This window comes from Callithrix jacchus, chromosome 12, assembly GCF_049354715.1.
Source record: "Callithrix jacchus isolate 240 chromosome 12, calJac240_pri, whole genome shotgun sequence".
In the NCBI taxonomy this organism is placed as follows: Eukaryota; Metazoa; Chordata; class Mammalia; order Primates; family Cebidae; genus Callithrix; species Callithrix jacchus.
Window position 1 is genome coordinate 76,802,674 of NC_133513.1, and position 20,830 is coordinate 76,823,503.

At 34.4% G+C, this 20,830-nt stretch overlaps 1 non-coding gene across 1 annotated transcript; it reads right to left on the reverse strand.

The window, feature by feature from the left end:
* Positions 1-2,443: 2,443 nt before the first annotated feature.
* On the reverse strand, positions 2,444-2,584 carry LOC118146634 (U4 spliceosomal RNA). Its single transcript, XR_004732474.3, has one exon. It is a non-coding gene; the product is annotated as a U4 spliceosomal RNA (small nuclear RNA).
* Positions 2,585-20,830: the final 18,246 nt, after the last annotated feature.

The window sequence follows — 20,830 nt, forward strand, 5'->3', positions numbered from 1 at the left end:
TCCAGCAAGGTTGGGTTCTGATGAGCGCTCACTACCTGGCTTAGTCCTTTTCTGGCAACTCTGTGTGCCCCCAGGGTTTTTTCTCAATGCATATACATGAAGAGAAAGTCCTCCCTCTTTTTCTTTTCTTATTAAGCCACCAAGGCTGGTACTATGGCTCACACCTGTAATCCCAGCACTTTGGGAGGCCCAGGTGGGCAAAATATTTGAGGCCATGAGTTTGAGACCAGCTTGGCCAACATGGTGAAACCCTGTTTCTACAAAAAATAGAAAAATTAGCCAGGCGTGGTAGTGCATGCCTGTAAACCCAGCTATGTGAGAGGCTGAGTCATGAGAATAGCTTGAACCTGGAAGGTAGAGATCACAGAGAGCCAGATTGCACCACTACACTCTAGCCTGGGAGACTCTGTCTAAATTAAATAAAAACAAAAGGAAATAAAGCCACCAACACTATAAGATTAGGACCCCACATTTATAACCTCATTTTACCCTAATTACTTCATTAAAGATCCATCTCTAACATAGTAATGTGAGATTTAGGGCTTCAACATAGAATATTTTTGCAGATAAACAATTCAGTAGAGTGAATACTAGCATTAGAATCCCCCCAAAATTGTGTTCTTATTATATGTAAATTTTCCAATGGCCCAAAAAGCTTAACTTACTCTATAACAACTCTAAAGTCTAAAGTCCAAGGTTTCATCTAAACAACACCTAAATTAGACATTGGGGAGATCTGAGGTACAATTCATCTTGAGGCAGAATTCTTCACCAGCTGTGAACCGTGAAACCAGTTATGTGCTTCTAAAATAAATTATGTACTTCTAAAATACAATGGTGGACAGACCTAGGATGGATATTCCCATTCCCAAAGAAAAAGTCAGAAGCAAGAAAGAGTTGACAGTTCCCAAGCAAGTCAGAAACCTAGTGAGGCAAATTCCATTACATCTGAATCCTCAAATGTAATTTTCTTTGGTTTGATGCTCTGCCCTTTAAGGCCAGTGTCCCCTCCATAAAACAAGGCAGGAGTCACACCCATGCAGCTCTGGCAGACCAGTGTTCCACATCCAAGGCTTTGACAAGGAGTCAAAACCCCAAAGATAGAGAGAACCTGTCTGGCCACTTGAAATCATGGTGGTGGCCCTGATAATCTCTGAATTGCCTGTGGGGACACTTTTTCCTCTACTTAAAAGATATCCATGTTTGTAGCTAAATAACTCCATCACCTTATCCTTCAAATTCCAGAAGTCTGACAATCTTTATTCGTATTATCCCATTTTTATCCACTTCAGTTTAAACTGACAGTGTTTCTGTTGGTATAGCCCCATTAGTTCTTTATTGAGTGATAGTCCAGCCACACCTTTGGGATTCTCTTCCAAATATGCTTTCTTTTTTTCCCCCGACCATAAAATTAGGCTGAGAATTTACCAACACTTTAAATTGATTCCCTTTTTTCTTAGAAATTCTTTCTTCAGTTCATATCTCTCCATTTACATTTTTCCCTATATGCAGCCAGAAAGAACCAATCCACGCTTTCAATACATTGTTGAAAAAAAATCTCCTCAGCTAAATATCTGATTTCATTGCTAGCCAGTTCTACCTTTCACAAAACAATAGAAAAAAGTTCGACCAAGTTCTCTGCTATGTATTTTTAATAAGGATCACTTTTGTTTTAGTTTATTATCATGTGTGACTCATTTTTGTCTGAGATCTCAGTAGAATCACCCTTAAAATTCATATTTCTAACATGGACCGCAAAACTCTCTCAGCCTTCACCCATTTACCCCCATTTCTAAAGCTGCTTTCACATATTTACAGCTTCGTTATGTCAACATTCCACTTCTCAGTGCCAAAATCTGAATTAGGGCTCTCCAGAGAAATGGAACCACAAAGGGGGTGTGTGTGTGTGTGCAACTAAATTTATATCAGAAATTGGCTTATGTGATTATGGAGGCTGAGAAGTCTCAAGACCTGAAGTTGACAGGCTGAAGACCCAGGAATGCCAGTGTTTAGTTCTATTCCATGCCTGAAGACTAGAGAACCAGCAGAGACAATGGTATAAGCTGTAGCCCAAAAACAGACAGCGTTCCTCTGGGACTCAAGGAATACTGAAGTTTTGATTTCAGTCCGAAGGCTAGAAGAGACCAATATTTCAGCCCCAAGCAATCAGACAGTTGGAATTGCCTCTTATTATTCAGAAATTCAGCCATTTTGTTCAAACAAGGGCTTCACATTGAGAAGATGGAGGCCATCCATATTAGGGAGGACATACTGTTTCACTCCGTCTACCAATTAAAATACTCATCTCATCCAAAAACAAATTCATAGGCAAACACAGAATAATATTTGAACAAATATCTGGACATCGTGTTGCTTATTCAACTTGACACATAAAAGTAACCATAATAGAATGTATTTTTTTCTTTTTTTTTTAATGATTCGGTCTCCTTAGAGACTGCCAAAAATTGCCAATGCCGACTATATTTCAAGTCATCATGGCGGGGTATTGGGAAAAGTTTTCAATTAACAATAATCACGCCTTGGATAAACCTCATTGGCTATGATACTGCCACTGCACAAAGCTGGAATGTATTTTTTACCTTAACTTTTTCGGCTGTCTTTTGCTCTTCTTTTTGTAGTTTCCTAAGATGAAAGGTTAGGTTATAGATTTGAGATACAGTTTTTCCTAACATAAGAGTTTACAACCATAAATGTCTTCTAAGCACTGCTTTAGCTGCATGACATACATTTTAATAAGCTGTATTTTCATTTTTATTCAACTCAAAATGTTTTCCAGTTGTTTTTGCTTGTGATCTTTTCTTTAACCCATTAGTTGTTAGGAGTTTGTTGCTTAATTTTTACATATTTGTGTATTTCCAGCTTCCTTCTCTTCTTGATTACTATTTTAATTCCATTTTGGACAGAGGACATACTTTGCATGATCTCAATCATTTTAAATTTACTGATACTTGTTTTGTGATCTAGCACATTGAACTACCTGTAGAATGTTCAATGTGAATTTGAGAAGAATACCTATTTTGCTGTTTTTGACTGGAGTATTCCATAGATGTCAGGTTATTACTCTGATTTATTCAAATTTTCAATTTTTTGGTTGATCTTCTGCCCACTTATTCTATCTATTATTGAAACCAATTTATTGAAGTATTATCGTTGAATTATATTTTTATCTATTTCTGTCAGTTTCTGCTTTACATAATTTGATGTATTGTTATAAGGTGCATATGTGTTTTTACTGGTTATATCTACTTCATTCATTAACATTTTATTGGTATAAAGTAGTCCTCTTTAATTGTATTAATCTTTGACTCTTTTATTAATATAACATAGTTCTTTTTCCCTGTATTAACATTTATGTTTTAAAGTATATTTTTTCTGATATTATTATAGCCACACAAGTTTTTTGACAATTACTGCTGTATGGCATCTTATTTTCATCTCTTTGCTATAATCCATTTGCTTCTTTGGATTTTAACTGTGTGACTGATAGACAACCTATAGTTGAAACTTTATTTATTATCCAGTCTGAAAACCCCTGACTTCCTGTCGAAGCATTTAATGCATTCATATTTAAAGTTATTATTAATATGGTTGGATTTAAGTTTGCTCCTGCACATGCATGTTTTATTGCAGCAATAATTATAAGAGCAAAGTCGTGGATCAACCTAAGTGTCTATCAGTGAATGACTGGATAAAGAAAATGTAGTATACATATAACACTAAATAACACACCGCCATAAAAAATAATGGTATCAGGTCTTTTGTACCAACATGGATGAAGCTGGAGACCATTAGCCTAAGTTAAATAACTTGGAAACAGACAGTCAAATGTCACATGTTCTTGCTCACAACTGGTAGCTAAGCAGTGGGTACACATGGGAATACAGAAGGGAATAATAGACATTGGAGACTCCAAAAGAGGGAGAGAAGGGAGAGGAGTAAGGGTTTAAAAAATACCTATCGGATACAGTATTCACTATTGGAGTGATGGGTGCACTAAAAGCTCACACTTTACCATTGTGCAATATATCCATTTAATAAAACTGTACTTATACACCCTAAATACATAAAAATAAAATAAAAACGGCAAAAAAATCTTACGTGAGATTTCTTATGAAAATATTCCACAAAGCCAATTGTAAAATATCCTATATGGCCAATCACTATTCATGTTGCACTTTATGCAAATAATCACACAAATTCATAATAAAACTAAAACTTTTCTTGTAAATAAGTTGATCTTACAATAACTTCTTGGTAGAAACGGAATGAAAGAGAGAAAAGGTCTATCTCAAACAAATAAACTATAATACCTTTGTTATTAAATTCTAGCACTTATTCTTTTTGAGTTTTTATTATTTGCCTAAAATCTGAGCTAAATTCTGAATTCTTTCCTAATAGTCTCAAAACTAAAGTTTTCTAAAATTCCTGTCATTTTTCTCACTTGAAATCACTAGAAATTAAAACTGTGCTTTTCTTGAAGATCTCCAAACTGAAGCTAGACAATTTAATGTAAACTTCGGAGAAAAGCAACACAGCAACTTATAGATGTGTTGATGTATGTGGGAACTACTTAGAAAGTTCACTTGAGCACCTGGATTTAAACCACAATCCAGAAAAATCTGGTTAGATTTCTACTGCAATTTGAAGATGCTTTAACGCCTCCAGAAAAACTAGCTTACAGACTACTCTACACATTAATCTTTGTTTTCTTTTGTTTCCAAAGATATGATATGACTCTTATTAAATCTCGGCATGCACTCATTCTACGTAGAAGCCTAGCTCTGAGAGTCCCATCCTCCTGGAATGGGACACACTGTTTAATCAAACTAATCCATTCTTGGAACTGAGAGACTGATTCAGAAGATATGACTAAATATATTGAAATTTGCTCTTTTCTACTTATTTCCATTTATTTTTCTCTCATTTGTGTCTATTATCTCACAACCTCTTAGCTCAAATCTTTCCAAAGGTATCAACTGAACTTTGAAAATGTGAAATTTTCTGGAAGAAATTTTCAAAGGGGGAGGAATGAAGGAAGCAAAAGTATTTTATGTCCTAATACACTTCTTTGACATATTTTGAGATGCTTCTTGGAGGGCCTAAAAATAGAAGTAGTGCTGAAAAAAAATTGTCTTTGGTAATGGAGATCTGCATCTATATAGAAAATCTGCAGGACTATAGAGATTGTTTAACCACAGAGTGCACACCCATAAAATATTTTAAAGCAGAGAACAAGTAATAGAATTAATGATAAGATTAGCTTAAAACACAAATTGGTATTCCACATTCCCAATGCACATTGTGTAATATTCAAGTAATTGTTTTAAATGGTTGTTTATGATTATTTTTATGTTTTTAAATCGTAAGTGTAACTGCCCATATAAATATAAAAACAAACAATGCAATATCATTTAATTTTTCAAATTAAAGTTTCTATTCTACTTGTCATATGACAGAATGAGAAATAAATTTACTATGATACACCTTAGTACTCTGTTATAAAATAATGCCTGATTAAAAGTTTCTACCTAGAGTAGCTAGGATATAATATCACATAACATACTGATGTCTATATAATTCCTTTGACTAGAAATGAGAGAAAAATCACTGAATAAACATTACTAGAGAAATATAACCTGTTAGGAAGCTCTAGTTTCTTAGCCTTTTTAAGTCATGTAACAAAATAATGACCCTGTTATTTCACTGAATACCATATATAAGTAGCAATTCATTCAGTTTCCCTAAAGAATGTCCCTAGGTATATGGGGAATATTTTATTTCTGACAAAATGATAAGAAAAGTTTTACACTGAAATATAAGAAATTAAAATGAGAGAGTGCTTTTTTGGCTTTATAAGATTAACTGAAATTAATTATTATGGAAATTGAATCATGTATGTGCCAAAATACTGACAATGGACATTTTTAAGTGTTTCCCCAAACAATTGCTAAGTAAAAAAAGAGACATATCTACACCCAACCCACTAAATAATATGCAGATTCGTTTCACTTGATAGTCATCTCTGGTTCTCTCAGTAACAAATTTCAAATCTATGCCAAACAAGACACAACCATTTTATATTCCAGAAGTTCCTAACTTAGCGAGTAATTGATTTTTTATTCTCTGATACTAATGCATTCATGTCTGATACTATATCCATCACTAATTAAACACCTGTGCGATACAATTTTGTGCTGATCCAGTATAAAAATTTCCAAGAAAGATACATTATATTTTTATGGATTATACAGCCTACTCCCATTAAAATAAATGGGAATTACATAGCTAATTCCCTAAGTGCCAGAATGAAAATTGCCCTATTCTATTTAATAACCCTCAAAATTTCTCATTGCCTACCTGGTATGCCAAATTCTGATAAGTGGATTGTGCCACCTGCTTTGAGCACAGATTTATCTAAATGGGAAGGAAAAAAGATCCAGTAGGATGTCATTTGTCATATATGTATTTAAAACATTTTACAGACTAGAAATACATAAGTAAAGTTTTTGTCTGGGGATGAATTAATATTCTCAAATTAATTTTATTATGAGAAAATTCTTAAAATTTAATTCTAAGAAGCACACAGATGACAATACTTTTCAACCAGATGATTCATAAAAATGGTAAAGATCTGAATCTTAATATGAAAGTAATGTTTGCCTTCACTACTAGCAGAGAAGCAAAAATTTGCTGTTGATTATTGAGACCCATTATTTTCATCTTCTTAGACTTTACATGAAAGCATTTTGTGAGAAATATTAAAAGCTTTAATTTATAGTTTAAAAAATCAGGTTGTAAGTCCTAGTGTAATAAACGACCTCAAATAATAAATAACTGTAAAGCCGACAAGAAAATAAAGAAGAAAACAATAAAAGAGCATCTTACCTTAAAGAAGAAAAAAAATGACAGAAGTAAGGAAGGAAGAAAGAAAGATGTAATAGGCAGAACAAATTTAAAATGATTCATTTAAACCCAAACATATTGGTACTTACATCAATTTTGTCTTTTTTAATTTTAATGAGTCTATTACATGCTATGCCCAGGAAACCTATAAGGGTACAAAATATTGAAAGTAAAAGCCTGGCAAGAGTTATATCATGGAAACACTAAACAAGTGCAGCTATGCTGACTTCTAGCTACATAGACTTTGAGACAATAAGTAAAACTGGAGACAAATAAATATGTTTCTTTGTCCCTAGTTTAAGTAATAAGTGATCAATCTATTAAATTGTAACAACCCTGAATTTAAACTCCCATTTGCTTTACAGTATAGATTAAAAACGTAAGAAGCAAAAAAGAAAAAAAAGTAGATAAATGTTATATATTGTATTTTCACAGAGCCTTTTAACTTTAGTTTTTTGAAAAATCATAAACCTAATTTATGTAGCACATTGCATTAAAAACTGCATAACCAATAGAAAAACTATTTTTCTCTAAAATATTTACCAAAATTGACCATATTCTGTGCCAGAAAATATACAGACTGAGTGATAATCAAGATGTTACATGTCACAACTTGTAGACTTTGCTAAAGTCATAGTTAGAGGGAGACTTGTAGCTAGAAAGGTATATATTTCAATAGAAAAACTGAACATTATTATTTGCCCTCATGGAGACTACATTTTTCTAGATGTAAAAAAAGGAAGAAAAAAAAACTATCAAATAAACAAACGAGTACCTTAAATATACTGTATGGCAGCTTGTGTTAATTTCTGTAGAGAAAATTAAAGAAAGATATGGGAAGAGTCACACATAAGCACTACAATTTTCAGCACCTTATTCAGAGTAAGTTTCCATGTGATGTAACATTGTGTAAAATGTGACGGAAGAAAGTGAGTGGAACTTTTACAAGAAAAATACTCTCCACACAGAGAATGAAATGTAGATATCCTAGAATGGATACTTTCTCGGAGGATTGAATAAACAACAAAGAGCCACTGTATTTGTATGGAATCAGAGAGAGTAAGAAATCATGGTCAGAGAATGAGCGGTAATAGAGTCCAGATCTGAAAAAGCATTTTTGGCTATTTTAGGAACTCCAGAAGGTAGGAATGCAACTGACAAAATGGGGACTGTGGAAGAGAGAGGAGGCTCAAATATGACTTCAAGTTTGAGCAATCAGAAAGACTGAATTATATTGTACTGAGATAAGCAAGACAGTAGAAGGGGAAATTGCAATTCTGATTGAGATAGTAAATCTGATATTACTATTAGAGGCTACACTTGGAGGCACTGGGGTGGTATTTGGATACGTGCCTCTGAAGTTTAGGAAAGAAATCCTGGCTGGAGACATAAATGTGGGAGTTTCGAGAGCTTGTTTTAGAAACGTAAGGGATCCATTGGAAAGAAACTATAGGAGTAGAAACCATAAACTTGACTAGACTCACTCAAAATCTACTTTTTCCCTACACTTGCTAAATACTGTCTCTCGTTTCCCTTAATATTTACTGTTCTAATTTTTTTAGTCATATGACAAACTGTATATCACTTAATTTTCAGTATATGAGTAGAGTCATCTGTTATCTTTCTTCTTCAAATAAAATCTTGACTATGATACAGATAAAATGTGTGAGATCAGTAAGTTACTTAGTTGTGACTTGATTCTCAACCTGTAAAACATGCTAAATCATAGTGTTGTGAGGATTAAACATGTTAACACATGGAGACTATACATCACAGTGCCTAGCTCAGCATAAACCTTTAATAAATTCTATTTCCTAATATAACTGGTCCTTGCAAATACTGCTGTTATCACACTCTGGAAGTGAAAGTCCCATACAGGCATAGTTACCTATGGGTACTGACCTAAAGAAGACCTTGGTGAACATTTTCGTCATAATCTGGGTTTTCAGATAAACAAAAACCAGGGATGAAGTGCCTCATACACAACAATGCCAATGACAGGTATATCTCATGAAGAAAACAATGTTTCAAAAGTGATAAAATTTAATTAAAAGAATTTTAATTGGGATGGTTACAGGACACCAGTATGCATTCATGCCTGACTTTTCCTACATGTGTCCCTCGCCATTAAACTTAAGTTGCCAGTTATAGTCTAGAAACATCAGTAAAGATCACATTGCTGTTAGGGAAAATTATATTAGATATGTACCAATATACATGTGTTAACCCATGCTATCTGAAGTAAGTTACCACATGAGGGAGATTATAAAAACATTCTCATTTTATAAATAAGAAAATGGGCAGACGATAAACAGTTTCCTCAAGGTCACACATACACACACTCCTAGAAATCATGTATTTGAAACTGTGAACAAGCAGTCTACCTTGAGACCATATGCTGTTAGTCATTAAACTATAATGCTTAATAAGTAATTTGCCAGATGTCAAAGAAAAATTGCATTTGGCAAATTAAACACCAAGAAAGACTTTATGAAAGACAGTAAGGGTCAAGGCTACTGCACTAGAAAAGGGAGACTGAATTCAGCTGTTCTGAAACAAAAGGCAGCAAAGTTATTAAGCACTGGGTGAGCTAATAGAAGAGCATAGGAAGACTTTACTGGAAGGTTGGTCAATTTCATTAAGCCATCTGTGTTTGATAATTGGTACTTTAAATCTGTTTGTTAATTAAGTAGGCTTCTGCCCACCCCACAGAGAAGAGACTGAGAGATAAGAGTGATAAATAAATATATATATACATATTTTCATTTTACTATAATTATATTTTAAAGGAATGGCTCCCAGACTCATGAGAAAGGCATTACTGGGTTGTAAAACTGAGGAGAGGCCTGGCAAAGATTTATACCTCAAAGGTGCAGAGAAAGAATTTGTAATTGCAAGTTTTTGACAGTAAATTCTCAAGGAATAGGAAGGTCAAAGACCTATAACCAGGAAGAAACTTATCCAAGACTTAGTCAAGCTGAAGAGAATGTTAATGAAGGCCATTTTGGTCACAGGTTGGGCTGATGTTCATTTTTGGGGTATGAATACAATCTTTTTCAATTATAGAATGCATTTGGTTACTGAGGGAGGATCACTGATCTTCTGCTCATAAAAAATGAATATGTGTTTAGGTAACATAAATAATTTGAATTAAATTTTATCTTTTTAACTAAACTTATTCTGAAAAAATTTTTGTTATTTTTATTTTTTTGAGACTGAGTCTTGCTCTTGTCACCAGGCTGGAGAGCAATGTCATGATCTCGGCTCACTGAAACCTCTACCTCCTAGGATCAAGTGAATCTCCTGCCTCAACCTCCTGAGTAGCTGGGATTGTGGGCACCCACCACCATACCACACTTGGCCAAGTTTTAATATTTTTAGTAGAGACAAGGTTTCACCATGTTGGCCAGGGTGGTCTTGAACTCCTGACCTCACAGGTGATCCAACTGCCTCAGCTTGCAAAGTGCTGGATTTACAGCCGTGAGCCAATGTGCCTGACCAATTTTTGTTAATTTTTAAAAGATAAAATATATGAATGACTATAAAAAATGTTTAATTAAGTTCTAAGCATTTGAGTTATTAAAGGAGAGGACTTTCACTCACATTACCAATTTTAAAGCAGATATAATAGTATGTTTTCACATTTTAAAACATATGACTACAATTAATCTGCAACTTCGATGTTTCAGGGTTATCATTTTTGCACAGCTCAAACTTTCTATATTGAAGTTCTTAAAATTTTACTTCTGATATAGTAAAACAAGAGAAATAATGCATAAACCTTGCAGTATGACATAATTTCTTAAAATGAAACAAAGTTTACACTGAGATCAAAATTAATACTGCATGTTATTTAATGTAAAATTCTATTTTAAAAGATAAATTTATCGGAATTATACATTGCTAAAATAATCTCCCCTTTCCACAGCTTGACTTTTTATGGTTTCAGTTACCTACTGCCAACAAGGAGCCAACAATATTAAATGGAAAATTACAGAAATAAACAGTTTGTAAGTTTTAACTTGCGTGCCGTTCTGCTTAATGTGATAGAATCTCATGCTGTCCCTATCTTGCCTGAACATGAATTATCCTTTGTCCAGCATATCCACACTGTATATGCCAACTTCCTGTTTGCCATTTACTAGCCATTTTGGTTATCCAATAGAAAAAGACACAGTATATATAGAGTTCTTAAGGGGGTAAGGGAAAACTTCCTCTTTGTCCTCTGAAGATTCACTGAAAACCCAACCGACAAAGGGTAGACTAATAGGAAAGAAAGTAAAAAATTATTAACAATGGAGATGACTGCAGAGTGATTATCCCATTGATATCAATGGGCTGCAGTAGCTTAAATATCATTTTGAGGTTACAGAAAGAATTGAAGGCTTGGATCTTGGCAAAACAAATTATGGAAAGGAGAGAAGAGGAAACCTGGTTAGCAAAAGTGGTCTTTTTTTTATGTAGATAAAACCTCACAGGTACAGCCTTCAGAAGAAAAGAGACGGTATTTCTTTCAGACTTTTAAAGGTGTCTGATTCTCAGTTACTCTTTCCTAGATCCATGCAAAAAAAAAGGACCTCAGAGAAAGCTTGGCTGTATCAATGAAAATTCTCTACAGATGCAAATTTACCCTATACAAGTCAGCTTCTGACTTCTGTTTGCTGGCTCCCTGAACAGTGATCTCAAAATATGTCAGAATATACTTGGGGATAAAGTATTACTATGTCCTTCAGTTTGGTACTATCAGAAGTTTCAGGTATCCAGCAGAGGTCTTAGAATGCAAACTCTACCAATAAGGGAGGATGCCATAGCTTGGTTTCTTTGACCTCTCCAATTCTCATGTTGAAATTTCATCCTCAGTGTTAGAAGTTGATACCTACAGGAGATGCTCGAGTCATTAGGGAAGATCCCTCATGAAGAAATTAATGCCTTTCTCCAGAGTGGGGCACTAGGTGAATTCTCACCCTTTAGTTTTCTCAAGAGCTGGCTGGCTGTTAAAAAGAGCCTGGTACCTCTCCTCTGTCTTTTGCTTCCTTTCTTGCCATGTGATTTCTGCACATGCCAGCTCCCCTTTGCCTTCTTCTGTGAATGGGAGTGAGCGACTGTATTAAAGAAACTTCTCTTTCCTGGGTCCACGAGAGGCGTGGCTTCAAAGGGAGGAATTTCCCAGCTCCATGCCTCCATCTGAAGATCAGAGGAATTTCAAATGTGAAGTTCTTTCTCTGGGTTTTCTGCGTAGTCCAACTAGGGAAAGCCAGGAAGGGCTCTTTTGTCCCCAAATCCCGCCAAAAGCGGGGCTCCTTTGTCCCCAAATCCCATCAAAGCTCTGGGAGGAGGGGTTTCTGTAACTCAGGGCTGTGGACCAAGTAGCCAATCCAGTATGAGATTCAAAGATTAATTACTCCAGAGGAAGTTTGAAAGAACTTCTCTCATTGGACAAGAACATGAATGGGGCGGGAGTAACTCAAGAGTTAAAACTTCAGTTGCTTCTTACCTGAACAGATTTCCGTCTCTGGGTTCCCCTCCCACAACAGCTTGAGAGCTAGCTAGGGGGTGTGTGTGTGTGTGTGTGTGTGTGTGTGTGTGTGTGTGTGTGTGTACTCTTTGTGATATTTGTTCTAACAGTAAACTCACGGCGCACTCACCATGCCTCTGGGGTCCCTTTCCCCATTCTTCCCGGTAAGAGGGAACAACAACCTCCAAGCTCTGGTAGCTGGGGTCGGCTTCCCTGCCTACTACCACCACCGCCACCACCCTTGCCCCCTTGCAGGAGCAGCCTAAAGTCCTCTCAAGAAGCCATGATTTTTCGGCTGGGCGCGGTGGCTCAAGCCTGTAGTCCCAGCACTTTGGGAGACTGAGGCGGGTGGATCACGAGGTCAAGAGATCGAGACCATCCTGGTCAACATGGTGAAACCCCATCTCTACTAAAAATACAAAAAATTGGCTGGGCATGGTGGTGCGTGCCTGTAATCCCAGCTACCCAGGAGGCTAAGGCAGGAGAATTGCCTGCACCCAGGAGGCGGAGATTGCGGTGAGCCAGGATTGCGCCATTGCACTCCAGCCTGGATAACAAGAGCGAAACTCCATCTCAAAAAAAAAAAAAAAAAAAAAAAAAGAAGCCATGATCTTTCAACAGAAGCATAAACCAGATAAACCTGTTTTTTAATAAATAAGTTACCGAGCCTCAAATATCCTTTTATAGAACACAAACAGACTAAGACAAGGGACTGTTGTATTTAAAATTAATTTACATTCTATAATTGTTAGTTTAAGTTATAATTTTTAATTCTCTCTAGTTTCAATAATGGTAATAGAAAGCTCAAAGAGAGTTCTTTCTAAGCTTGCATGTAACTGTTGTTTTTCAAATTACATTGTATTAATGTCAGTATATCTTCATTTCTGCAGTGTAACCAAGTCTCTTTAAAAATTCTAAAAGATATGCTTGCCTATTTTAAAAATATTTTTGAACCAAAAAACGCAAAGAAAGCTAGGATAAAGTAAATACTCAGTGCCTACATAGCATTAGAATTTATAAGGTCTGTTCATATAACTACACTAAACAAGACCCTCTGGGCTCAGGTATCACAAGCATTTGTATCACCTATTAAGCTTTTTGTATTGAATTCAGGAGGAGAAATTTAAAATCCCCTTTGTATTTGATTTGGCAACACTAGGTTTGAGTACTTTCTTGCCCATAGCTAAGTTCCCACTCAATGAAACGTAATGATGCCTCCTGTGTGTCTAAAAACCATACAGATAACTGCCTACTGAGCAAATTGAGTCTAAGATACAGAACTGAAGAAAACTAGCATTAGTGAATGCTAGCATAGAGAGTGAAAGCTTTTTTAATCCAAAAAATCGGTAAAATCTGTTGAAAAATGATGTAGTTCCTACTTCCTATGGCTTTAAGTAGTAGAAAAATTATTTAAAATGTTAAAAATTTTACAATGGTATTAAGAATTTTACAACTTTTATTATTCTTTGTTCCATTTTTACTATTTTTAAAGTATGCAATCCAAAGATAATGTCTTTTTAACAACATATAATGCAAACTAAGAAAATTAGATGTTCTTATTGACTTCATGTTTCCGAGTATTTGTCTTTGGGATGTAGAATGTCAAAGAGGTCCTGCCTGTTGAGGCATGAGCATTCCTGTGGTCCAGCTTTAAACAGAAGAACAGCATCTCATATGTTTATCTACATTATTGTATGCCTTGAGTACATCACTACAACAATGGATACTGCTACAAAAATATCTTTGACTATTTTCCCACTCAGGTGACATAGCCAGGGGAGTAGCATTTGATGTTTAGAGAAACTCCAAGAAATTTTATGCATGAACCAGGAAGATAAGAGAGGGTCACTCTCCCCAAGACATCTGTAGGAAATCAGATTAGAGGTTTAGTTTACATTAACACAAATGAAACCAAAGCAAAGTCTTCTTCAGTAGTCTATCTGGATTTGTTTCTTGAAAGTGAAGTGGACTTTGTTCTTCCAATTGGTGTACTGATCGTACTCTATGTCATTGGTTAAACATCTGTTTTCCTGAGTAGTCATTTTGGTTGTAATTGATCCCTGTCACACCAACCCCAAGTCTCATAAGAATACCTCTCCTCTTTGACTACCACACAATCTTTTGTCCAGTAAGAAGAGCACAGCTCAGCTGGTACAGAATCATGTTCCAGAGACCAGATTTTCTCTTAAGCCTGTACTTGCCCAACTGTTTTAGTCCTATCATACTAACCTTAAAAGTAGCTGAAAAGGGAAGAGAAAAAGCAGATGAAGACGGAAAATGGACCTCCCCCTGTGATCAGGCAATGTTGTATCTTGCCTTTTGAATAACACAAGTATTATCACTCAGAAAAATTTTCTCTGTAATTCATGCAATGTAGAAAAAAATGCACAATAACTAAAACTCCACAATTGAATGCCACTCTAAATAATTGACATCTCTCAAAAAAATTCAAATACCAAATTTTTCCCATATTAATTTTTCAATAATTAACGTTACTTAAAAAGAACCAAAACGAAAAGACTAGGATTCAGGGGGTTGGACGAGAATGGAGAAGAAACAAGAGGACGAGGAGAAGGGAAAACCGGAGGAGAAATTTATAGCTGAAATGAGACAAAACTATTATTCTTCATTTTTACTAAATGAAATTTCATTTGTATGTGTCATTTAAATAAAAATAACGTAACATATTATGGGAACTTTTTTCCTTATAAATTATATAAATAATTATATACGTGTGTGTTTGTGTATAATTAGCCCATATTCCACAGAAATAATTTGAAAAAAATGCCATGAGGAAATCACCTATTATATCTCTGCCTAACAAAAAGATTAATATGAAACTAGATTTTTTTCTAGTTTTTTCCTAAGATATCTTAATATAAAACTTGTATGTTATATATTCATTATATACTATGCTATGTATTTACTTCACATACTACATATAGTTTGTATCTTTTTCCATTATGAAAAACCAATTAAATATATCATTAAAATTGATCAAATATCATAATGACTTCATTAGATTTTATCATTTTTCAACTGGTTCTCTAAGGTATTTCTGGTAGATTGTTTTCTGCATATAATTGTTAAAAAAAATTATAAGAGGCCATTATTTTAGGCAGAGCTCACGCACTAGGCCCCAACAGATCAGACCAAACCAAAATGGAGTCATTCCTGCTAAATGCCGACTAACCCAATGGAAACTCTAAGGAAGCAGAGGAATCTCAAAACTAAACGCTTTTTGTCCTCTGAAAACAGGAGATTACAGAATAAGGAAGTCCTTTCTGCTCTAACCCTTACAGAAAAGTGACCTGAAGTAACCAATGAGGTATTATTATTATTATTTTTAGTGTTGTTCTCTTTGCTTATGTTCACCTTATAAAACTCACAGTTTTGCTATTTCCTAGTGGAATTAAGACCAAGTTAGTTCATTTACAATGGTGAAAGACTGACATCAATGCCTGAAGTTTTAATCAACTTCTTAATTTTGAGAGATTGACCAAAAGAGGAGTATTATTAAATTAGTTTAGCCTAAAGCTACTTCCTTATGTATTTTAAGTTCAGTCTAAAGGTTTGTCCATACATACTGAACTGTAATCTAACTGGAAATGTAAATATACAGCATCATAGCCTTGTAACAAGTAGCCAAATTTCCAACCATGTGGAAGTCCCAGAGTCTCTGTGAACCTGTTCTGCTTGGGAGAGGGAGGATTGTCCTATTAGCAAATCATTCTTTCTTCATTTAAAAACTTTCTTAAATTTAAGTTGTCTAACATTTTTAACTTGATAATTCAATATTCTCATTTTGAATAATTATAACTCTTAATATGTTTTAGGTAACTGCATTGACTGGAATTTTCAGGTCTATTTTTGGCAATAAAAATAAAAATTTATTGATACAAAGTTTGATATTCCTGATAGTCAATGGTTCTTGAGATTTACTATTAATATTTTCTTATTTCTACAGAATTTATGGATAACAACCTGTTTTTCTCTGTTGACTATCTTCACCACGCATATGATTACAACATCGACACTTGTCTTATTTATGCTTTTGTTTATAACAGTAATATATTTCTAATATTTTACCAGAATTTTATAATTCTGAAATAAGACTTGCTTAATTATATGTAAATATTATTTGAATATACATTTTGTTTTTAGAATTTAGGCAGTGTTTTCAAATGTTTATCATTTAAGAAAGCCAACCGTATGAACACTACATCAAAATCCTTTTTTCCCCAAATGGCTTTGAAAATGCCGTATAAATTTAAGAATGCACACATGATGCATTTTAATGCAACAATTAAACCCACTCAATTTAACAAATAAAACCTAGGTTACTGCACATTTATTTGAATATAAACTTTTTTGTACCCTGAAGTTATCTATTTAAATTCTGCAGATCTAGTGTTTTAATGAGAATACTTTGTAAAAACTAGCTATATTACTGTCTTAGGGTTGTGGTAAAACATTACCAGATACATGGCAGCTTAAAACAATGGAAATTTATTCTCAAACACTTCTGAAAACTAGAGTTCTCAAATGAAGGTGTCAGCAGGTCCATACTCCCACGGAAGGCTCTAGGGAGGAATCCTTTCTTGCCTCTTAACTAGTTTCTGGCTGTTGCTGGCAATTTGGCGGCAAGTCCCTTGGTTTGTGACATCACTCCAATTTCTGTTTCTGCCTTCACTTGGCCTTCTTTCCTGTGCATCTGTATCTCTGAATGTAAATATCCCTAGAGTTTCTCTTACGAAAAGCTTTGTCACTGCTTTAGAAACCACCCTAAACCATTATGACCTCATCTTATCTAGATTATATCCACAATCACCCTATTTCCAGAAGATATTGCATATATAGGTACTAGGGGCTAGGGTTTCAATGTATCTTTTTGAATGACACAATTCAATCCACAACACGGACTTAACATGTTATTTTATGATATCATATTAGATATTATCATACCATATTACTATTATTCTCATTACCAATATGGGGGCTTTAATTTCTCAGCTTCCCCCTCACCACAACCAAACTTTGCCTTTATAGTGCTACTTTGTATTTTTACCCTCATGAGGCTTGGTACTGTATAGACCTTGTCAGGAATGTAAAATGAAATGTCTCATATCAGAGAATAGCCTTCAATAAATGAATGAAACCTAACATAAATAAAACAATTAGGAAGATTTTAATTAAAAAGTCCCAGTTTAGGCAAAATAACTGACTTTATTATGGGTAGAATCATGTTGGTAGGAAGCTGATAATAGTAAAAAATACTCTGATTACATAAATTTAATGTGATGTAGTATATAAACTGCTGTTTCTAATGATACATATTTTAACCTCAAATTTTAAGATAGTTATATTACCTTTATTTTGTAGAATAATAATGTATAATCACAGAAAAACTGAGTTTTCCAAAGTGAAGTTTGGTCCTGCCAGGTTTTGCCAAGTGGTAACATCTTTATTCAACCTGCTTTTACCACAGGCAAAACTCCCTGGTGGACTGCATGGCATTTATCCATGGTGTCCAGGGCTGCTGCTGGTTAGCAAAGCCAGCCATTAGGAAGAAGAGCTAGGTTAAAAACAATGTAGGCCTGAAGCACTACTATATTTTACATCACTGTACTTGAACACAAATACTGCTTATACATAAAAATCTCTGATTTCTTGCCCACTCCTAAATTTTGTACTAACTTCTCTTTTAACCAACTACAGCCAAAAACATACAACAAAACAAAAGATTATAGGAAACTATTTCCAATTTAACCAAGTTGATAATGAGACAATTAGCACAAAGGTAAGACTTCCAGCTACAAGATGTTGTTTCAGGTAACTGTTTAGGAGTTGAAGTTTTTGAAATTATTAAAATGGTAAGAGTAAGCAGTAGCTAAAGATTATAACAAAAATTACTTGTAGGATGTAATACTATTCTCTTGGATTCAGAAAATCCTATTCCAAGACATCCATGACATCGCCCTTCTTATAATTACTATGACAATATCATTAAGACCACTTTAAGCTAATATTATTAAGTTAGATAAAGATAACATTGTAGAATTGATATCTAAAAGTTAAATCTTTGTCACAGGAAGTTTCTGAAAAGTAATTTATATAAATTAAGTAATTTGAAAAAAATTTGGATAATAAAATTGTTTAATGTTTTGCTACAGAGAAGTAATTCTTCAAATTAAAGACTGTATGAAATGCTATCAAAATTATTTTTATTCACTTGGGAAAGAAATATCTATTTCCTCATTCAAAATTCTGCATGATTTATTAAAATGTCTTAATGTTGGGAAACTAGTCACTCAATTTAGAAGATTAAATACATATATATCAAAAGAATGCAGGTGTACACATAACAATACTTAGAAATATTACATTAAAACAGGAGGTTAAAAACGTATTAATTTTTTGGAATGTTAATTTAAAAATAAGCACAGAGGGCTGGGTGCGGTGGCTCACACCTGTAATCCCAGCACTTTGGGAGGCCGAGGAGGGTAGATCACAAGGTCAAGAGATTGAGACCATCCTGGTCAACATGGTGAAACCCCGTCTCTACTAAAAATACAAAAAATTAGCTGGGCATGGTGGCGGGTGCCTGTAATCCCAGCTACTCAGAAGGCTGAGGCAGGAGAATTGCCTGAACCCAGGAGGCGGAGGTTGCGGTGAGCCGAGATTGTGCCATTGCACTCTAGCCTGGGTAACAAGAGCGAAACTCTGTCCCCCCAGCCAAAAAAAGCACAGAACATCTTCAAATGGATGGACTACTTTTATCTGTTTCCTACTGAGAAAGAAGAGGATCTGCACATGAATGGGATAGTGGATTTTTGAATGAGTTTTCTGCATCCAGTAATAGTAGATATTTTTAGCAAATCTCACTGAAATGAATAGAGGAAAATAGACCCATCTGGGTTTTACAAACTTAGCTTTAGTTACTTATATATATTAGGAAGAAAACTTCCCCCCCAAATACATGAATACAAATGCATATAAGCACACACATGTGTGCACACACACTAACATATCTGTTCGCTACTGTAACTTAATGCTTTGAAACAAACAAAAAAGTTGAAATATTTATAGTGCACATAAACTAATGAAATAAATGCATATTTAAAAATTTACTAAAATTAAAAAACTATTGATTTTATATATTAAGCTTCATGCCCATATGAAGTCAGAAACATAAAACACCAGAGAAATATTTCTTTTAAATATCAGTGAGAAAATGTAAAATGCAATGCATCTATATTCATGAATAATCATAAAGATTTTCTTCACATACTTTTACTGCTTAAAGATGACTCAGAGGAAGTGTTCTATATGTTAAATTTTAGGCTGTGACTAAATGAGATGTCCAGTGAGTAGATTTCAATTTTACCTTAGACTCCAACCCCAACTAGTTGCCTTTGGTGACAAGCAGACTGGTTACAAAATTTCTGTTGGGCATCTCCACTAAGTGATACATTATCAAATTCATTATGGTCCTTGAAATATCTGTCACTCACTGCTTCAAACATAGTGTACCCAGCATCAAAATGTCACGAACACAGCTAAGACTGTGTGCTACTATCTAAACATATCCTATAGATTACTATAGAAAAGTTGCCGAATTTAGACAGAAAATCTGGGGGAGCTTCTGAAAAATGTACCAAATGCCTAAAGAAACATTTGCAAGGTAGAGGGAAGGGATTTGGAAAGGCTTTCAACAGGCAGAGAAAGAAATTCAAAGGAGAAAGAAGAAGGAAGGGGAAGCTTCATAAAATGGCTTTGAGTCTATCTTTGCATATATTTAGTAATTGTCTGCGGCTGGCATCCACTTTTAAGTAGTATCTAGGCTCACTGAGGAATGTGTACTTTTAAAATATCTCTATCTGCTGAAAATGCAAGCATCATTGTTGTTTTAAAGTCATTGATATGATAATGTTCAACTGAATTCAATGTCCATTTGTATTGTCTCAAAGTACTAACATGGTATTTGTCAAGTCACATAAAAAAGAGATGAATTGTAATTGTTGTACCTATGGTCTTGGCTCACTGGAGCACTCACTGAGGTAAAGTTTGGCTTCATGGAGCTAAAGTGAACGAACATTTCAGCCAAATCAGTTTCACAGCTTGCACAATTAGCTATAGTCAGTGTATAGGGGAAGACTCTAAATTCTTAATCTATACATTTTGGGAAGAAATTTGTAAAATAAAGAAATAAATAATTTAAAAACAGGAATAAACAGATAAGATTCTATGAATTTTGAAAAATGTAACTTATTTTGATATATCCTAGTATACTAATTAATCATAAATAATTAGAATTGCAATATCTATATGTCATAACAACTAAACTACTAAATTTTATAATATTCTAAAGTTTCCTGAGGGATATTCTTT